At 42.1% G+C, this 7,425-nt stretch overlaps 1 pseudogene; it reads left to right on the top strand.

Moving 5' to 3' along the window:
* Positions 1 to 1,344: 1,344 nt before the first annotated feature.
* Positions 1,345 to 3,494, top strand: LOC119814953 (annotated as a pseudogene).
* The last annotated feature ends 3,931 nt before the right edge of the window (positions 3,495 to 7,425 follow it).

Here is a 7,425-nt window from a genome sequence, read left to right as displayed (position 1 = left end):
TACTATTATGAAAATCCTACCAGAATAAACTTACATATTCAAAGCAATCCCAATACCCCAATAAAAATACAACAAAATTCTTCACATAAATAGAAAAAAGGTCCTAAAATTCATATAGAACCAGAGAAGACCTTGCATAGCCAAAACAATTAGTAAAATGGATAACCGTGAAGGGATGATCACTCCAGATTTTAAAATATATTATAGAATTCTAGTAATAAAACCAGTATGGTACTGCCACAAAATCAGAAATGTAGATGAATGGAACAAAATAGAAAACACAAACTGAATTTTACTCTAGCAAAAGATTTAAATGTTACAAACATTGAATGTAATAGAAATAGCCATCTGGCCTTTAATTCCAGCACTCGGGAGGCAGAGGCAGACGGATCTCTGTGAGTTCGAGGCCAGCCTGGTCTACAAGAGCTAGTTCCAGGACAGGCTCTAAAAAAGCTGCAGAGAAACCCCGTCTCGAAAAACCAAAAAAAAAAAAAAAAAAAAAAAGAAATAGCCATCTGACACTCTACAAATTGCCAAGAGCATACATGGGAGAAAAGAAAATATAGGTACTACCCTACAAGATAGAGGTGTAGCAACAGATTTTCAAAATAGAACTTCATTACCCAGGAATTCAGGCTAACAATTGACAAGTGAGACCAAAAGCTTCTGTATAATTCAGGAAACGTCAGTTAAGTAAAGAAGAAATTTTGGAAAAATTAAAGCAGAAAATCATTGAGTCTATGATCACTATATGGAAGAACAAACATATCATGCAAGACCAAATGGATGATGTGCTGGCTGGTTTTATGTTAACCTGACACAAGCTAGAATCATTTTGAAGAGGGAACCTAAATTGAGAAAATTTACACCAAAAATATACCTGTGAACAACCTATGATTCATTTTTAAAATTAGTGTTTGATGTCGGAGAGCCTAGCCCATTGTGGGTGGTACCATCCTATGGGAGGTTGATGGAGGACTCTCATTGGTTAATAAAGAAACTGCCTTGGCTTTTTGATAGGGCAGGATTTAGATAGGTGGAGTAGACAGAACAGAATGCTGGGAAGAAGGGAAGTTAGTAAAATGCCATGCTTCTCCTCTCTGAGACAGATGCCATGGAGCCAGCCACCAGGTCAGATATGCTGAATCTTTCCCAGTAAGATACCACCTCGTAGTGCTACACACATTACTAAATATGGGTTAATGCAAGATGTGAGAATTAGCTAATAAGAAGCTGAAACTAATGGGCCAGGCAGTGTTTAAATGAATACAGTTTGGCTTCCGAGTTCTAACTGCGCACGTGCAGCCACTGCTAAGTGCAGCTTGCTAGCGCGGGCCGGCAAACATGTCGCACTTACAGATGAAACTCCTGCGCAAGAAGATTGAGAAGCGGAACATCAAGCTGCGGCAGCGAAACCTGAAGCTACAAGAAGCATCAAACACGAGCCTATCACAACCTTCCAATGAAGATGTGCCCAAAGAAGAGGTAAAGGTCAGAAAAGTTAAGAAAGCCTTAAAGCACACTGCGATGGTGGGCTCAGCAGAAGCACAAAGTGGAAGCGTGCCTGAAGAGACAACGGAAAACTCGACGAAAGTTGAAAAGTTACCCCAGAAACCTACCGCTTTAACCAATGGAGAAACAGCAGCAGTGCCATCTCCTGATTCAAAATCAAAAAAAGAAAAAGAAGAAGAAAAAGAGGAAAATGGCAAATGACGCAGAGCCTGACACCAAAAAAGCAAAAACTGAAGAAAGCAATGTGGCTCTTGAGGAAGCAGAAGATGCTGCCGTGGAGAAACCAGATGACAAGGAAGTGCCCAGCCTGCCCCTAGGGCTGACAGGGGCCTTTGAGGACACTTCGTTTGCTTCCTTGTCTAACCTCGTCAATGAAAACACTCTGAAGGCTATAGAAGAAATGGGCTTCAAGCGCATGACTGAGATCCAACATAAAAGTATCAGGCCACTTCTGGAAGGCAGGGATCTTCTAGCAGCTGCTAAAACCGGCAGTGGCAAAACTCTGGCTTTCCTCATCCCTGTGATCGAGCTCATTGTGAAGTTAAAGTTTATGCCCAGGAATGGAACAGGAGTCCTGATTCTCTCTCCTACCAGAGAACTGGCCATGCAGACCTTTGGTGTTCTTAAGGAACTGATGACGCACCACGTTCACACGTACGGGCTGATCATGGGTGGCAGTAACAGGTCTGCCGAAGCGCAGAAGCTCACCAATGGCATCAACATTGTCGTGGCCACCCCTGGCCGGCTTCTAGACCACATGCAGAATACTCCAGGGTTCATGTACAAGAACCTCCAGTGTCTTGTTATTGATGAGGCTGATCGTATCTTGGATGTTGGATTTGAAGAAGAATTAAAGCAAATTATTAAACTTTTGCCAGTACGCAGGCAAACTATGCTTTTTTTCTGCCACACAAACTCGAAAAGTTGAAGACTTGGCAAGAATTTCTCTGAAAAAGAGCCATTGTATGTGGGTGTTGATGACGATAATGAGGTTGCCACAGTGGACAGACTTGAGCAGGGATATGTTGTGTGTCCCTCTGAGAAGAGGTTCCTTCTGCTCTTCACATTCCTTAAGAAGAACCGGAAGAAGAAAGTAATGGTCTTCTTTTCATCGTGTATGTCTGTGAAGTACCACTACGAGCTACTGAACTACATCGACCTGCCTGTCTTGGCCATCCATGGAAGGCAAAAGCAAAATAAGCGAACAACCACATTCTTCCAATTCTGCAATGCAGATTCAGGGATACTGCTGTGCACAGATGTGGCAGCCAGAGGGCTGGACATCCCTGAAGTCGACTGGATTGTTCAGTATGACCCTCCCGATGACCCCAAGGAATACATTCATCGTGTGGGTAGAATGGCTCGGGGCCTGAATGGAAGAGGGCATGCCCTGCTCATCCTGCGCCCTGAAGAGTTGGGTTTCCTTCGTTACTTGAAGCAATCCAAGGTTCCACTGAATCAGTTCGACTTTTCCTGGTCTAAAGTTTCTGATATTCAGTCTCAGCTGGAAAAGCTGATCGAAAAGAACTATTTTCTCCATAAGTCCGCGCAGGAAGCATACAAGTCCTACATACGAGCCTACGACTCCCACTCCTCAAGCAGATTTTCGATGTGAACAACTTAAACTTGCCTCAGGTGGCTCTGTCCTTTGGCTTTAAGGTTCCTCCCTTCGTTGATCTGAACGTGAGCAGCCATGATGGCAAGCTTAAAAAGAGAGGAGGTCGCGGTGGATTTGGCTACCAGAAAACAAAGAAAGTGGAGAAGTCCAAGATCTTTAAACACATCAGCAAGAAGACAGCGGACCGCAGGCAGTTTTCTCACTGACGGGAATGACTTTCCACCTGGACTTTGCCCTAATCTCCCCTTTCTCTTTAAGAAGGAACTTTTAAAAATCACCTTTAGGATCTTTTTGTCTTTACTATGAATGATAATTTTTATTTTTAAATACTCCCATAAAAAATCATGTCATTGTTTTAATGTCATTTATACTTTTCCGTTTTGGTATAAGGAGGGACGCAGTGATGGACAAAATAGGCTGGATTTTTATTTTTTGAACGTTAGCAATAACCTGGAGCCCCTGAAAATGCCACACGTATGTAAGGGTAAAGACTGTTGGGAGTAATTAGTGCACATCTTCAGTGGTGCCATTGCAGCTGAGATGACTCGGTGGGTAATCAAGTGCTGCTGCACAGATCCTGAGTTCAGCATCCACGAAAAATGCTGAGTGTGGCAGCGCATGTAACTCGAATGCTTTGGAGCCAGAGACAGGCAGGTCCTGGAGCTTCCTGGCCAGCTGGTCTAGCCAAATACCATTCCATGTTCAAAGAGAGACCCTGTTTCAGCAGTGAAGGTGGAACGCAACTGAGGAAGCTATAGGTAACTTCTGGTCTCTACATGTGCACATAGAACGTGGACATAAAAGTAGTACCACTTCTGTTGTATGTTCCTGACTTTTTGTTTTTCAAGACAGGGCTTCTCTAACTATGGAGCCTGTCTTGGAACTCATTCTGTAGGCCAGCCTGGCCTTAAACTCTCAAAAATCTGCCTATTTCTGCCTCCCTGGAGTACTAGAATTAAAGGCATGTGCTTTAATAAAAAAAAAAAAAAGAATACAGTTTGTGTATTGTTATTTCTGGTTTTAAGCTAGCCATGCGGAAGCCAGGCAGGACAAAAAGCAGGCCTGCCCACAGCTCCTACTACAGGAGGTGGTCCTGGGGTGTATAGGAAAACAGGCTGAGCTAGCTATGGGGAGCAAGCCAGTAAGCAGCACTCCTCCAAAGCCTCTTCATCAGTTCCTGCTTCCAGGTTCTGGCCCTGACTTCCTTTGGTGATGGAATGTGACCTAAGAATTATAAAATGAAATAAACCCCTTTCTCCTTCTATGTTTCTTTTGTCCATGGTGCTTTATTATAGCAAGAAAAACCCTAATTATGACAGATGACAATGAGAAAGATGGAAGCTCACAGAAGGGGGTCAAAGAAATGCTGGAGAGAAAAATTACTACAGAACAGAAAACAAAAAACTAATGGGCAACAGCAGCCATGTCCGGAGAAAGAATCTCTGATGTATAACTATGACAACAGAAATTCCCCAGATGAAAAATAAAACAGAGGAAAAAAATGAAAAGAGCACACAGGAACTGTGGAACAACCAAAGCAATGCTTGAAGGATCAATGACCAATAACTCTATAATGATTATCAGACATTAGGCCATAGATGCAAGTTGCTCAGAGAACACAAAGTAGGGTAGATATCAAAACCAGAACCAAATGAAAATTTAGACATAGCGTATCTAAGCTTCAGAAAAATCAAGACATCAAAATCATAGTGAGTGTACCCTCAGTGCAGAGAACTAATCATACGATTCCCATCAGATTTAAGAAGCCATACAAGCAAATACAGAGAGTAAAATATCCAAAACATTAAAACAAAATTCTACCAATCCAGCATTCCACATTCTAAAAAATAATTTATCAAATGTGAGAGAGAGCGCTAGACTTTTTTTTCAGACAAATGGACACTGGAGGAATGGTATGTAGAAATATGTGCCATTGCATCTGTGTGCTGTGCAGTCTTCTTAGTTGACGATGATACACCGGATTCTCAGGTAAGAGATGATCTATTAAAAGGTTGATATCTCTATTTTGGTGACTAATAGGATAGCTATACCAGCTTGCTTCTAGGTTGAGCTTGGGGAATCCAGCTGAAGAGAGAAAGGAAGGATTGCAGGAGCCAGAGGGGTCAGGATATCACGAGAAAACGCAAAGAAACAACTACCCTGGTTCATAGAACTCACAGAATCTGAACCAACAACAGGGCGCCTGGATGGGAATGACCCAGGTCCTCTACATATATGACAATTGTGTAGCTTGATTTGTTTGTGGGACTCCTAACAATGGGAGCAAGAACTTTCTTAATGCTTTGGCTGCCTCTTGGGAACCTATTCCTTATACTGGATTGCCTTACGCAGACTAAATACAAGTGGAGGTGTTTAACATTACCACAATTTGATATGCCATATGTTATTGATATCCATTGGAGGTCTGCCCCTTTCTAAACAGAAGCAGAGGAGGAATGGCTTAAGGGAGAGATGGTGAGGAGGTGAGGAAAGGAATGGGAGAAGAGGAGGGAGGGAAAACTGACATCAGGATTAAAATTAAAAAAACAAAACCCCAAAAGCTACCACCTTTTATGTTTTCTCCTTTTTACAGTTTTTCAAAAACAACAACAACAACAAAATCTAATCCACTTGGTGTTTTGGCCTGCGCCTGTAACTGACTCAACACTTGGGAGGTGGAGTCAGGGTGGATTTCTGTGAGTTCAAGGTCAGCCTGGTTTATACAGCAAATGCAGGAGCAGCCAGGGCTATGCAGTGAAATGCCTGTTTCAAAACCCCCCAAACTAACATGTAGTGGCATTTCATTTGTATTTTAATAAATAAAGCTTGCTGGAAGATCAGAAAAGTAAAACAGCCACACTGGCCAGCCTTATGGACCAGGCAGCAATGACACACACCTTTAATCCCAGTGGCCATACTAGTTACCATAGAAACCAGGTGTTAGTGGTGCATGCCCTTAGTTCCAGAACTAGAGAGGTTTATAAAATGGGAGGAGACAGTTCTCAGAAACAGTCTCATTCTGAGTTTGTGGAGGCAGGATCGCCATTTTGGACTGAGGTAGAGGTAAGAGCCAGTGACTGACTGTTTTGCTTTTCTGACCTTCAGGTTAAACCCAAGTTCCTGTCTCTGAGTTTTTATTACATGTGTTTCACTAAAAATTCTAAAACCCATTACTAGGATCTTGCTTATTTTTACAATGGGTGTCTGATAGAAGCAAGGTTTGCTCAACCAACCATGTTCCCTGTGGAAGAGCTAGTATTTTCATCCTGGTTGCTGAGCACTGTATCTCAATGAAAGAAGACTTTTATGCATTTGCAATATTTCTGGTAGACAAGAAAATAGGTCTTTTACACAGCAGGAGTTATTCCTTATGGTAGCCAGTTTTTACACTCTCACCATGAATGAACCAATTATTTTCTTTTTCTATACCCAGAACCACCACTTGATTCCATGGTTGATAATCACTGTGGTTAGTCTTGGTGGGAACAGTTCTCATTTTTCTTCAAAGGTAAGTGGTGCGCCTAGAACAGCCTGAGACTCAGGCAGTGGCCCCAAATTAGAAAGCCCTTCTAGAAGGTTCGGCTGTGAAATCACTCACCGCCAACACCCACTTCCCCACCTTTTTCCAACACTGACAGCCAGTAGCCAACGCACAATGTGGGTAATGTGAGCTGACAAGGAATTGCACTTGTGCTAAAATTATAATTTTTGCCTAATTCCAATTTAGTTTTAAAGGTTTGAAAAAGGAACAGATGGGGCTGGCAGTTGTAATTAAGGGGGAAAGATATCTATTGCTTTAGACTGTGTACATAATAGAAGCATTTAGCTAAACTGTCGAGTACCACTAAAGACTGATTTTTGGGAGAAAGCACTGTTATTATTATTTTTTATAACTGTTATGCTGGGAGTCTTGCCTGATAATTACCAAAGGCAGAGTTTTCAGAAACTGCTTCAAAGTCTGGACTCCGTTTGCTCCTTCCAAAAACAACTAAACGGCACTGCGAGAAACACTCCAGTTTAGTTTTACAAATTTGTCTTAAACAGCGTTCACTTCACCGTTTCCTAAAGTACAAATAACAGTGTAACCAACAGTAGATGAGATTATTTCAGAGCTTCTGAGATAGCCTTTAAGAATGTTATAATATTTGGAACTTATGGTTTGTGGTGTTGATTTTCCACTTATGGAAATCTAGAGTTTGCTTATAGGTAGTCCATGGACCACACTGTGCTCTGATCTCCTGACCCAAAGGAAGCATTCCTTCCTACCTGAAGCACCTCAGAGATGGTCCACACAC

Source organism: Arvicola amphibius, chromosome 5 (genome assembly GCF_903992535.2).
Source record: "Arvicola amphibius chromosome 5, mArvAmp1.2, whole genome shotgun sequence".
Classification (NCBI taxonomy): Eukaryota; Metazoa; Chordata; class Mammalia; order Rodentia; family Cricetidae; genus Arvicola; species Arvicola amphibius.
The sequence above is the reverse complement of the archived record's forward strand: the minus strand, read 5'-3'. Positions and strand labels throughout refer to the sequence as shown.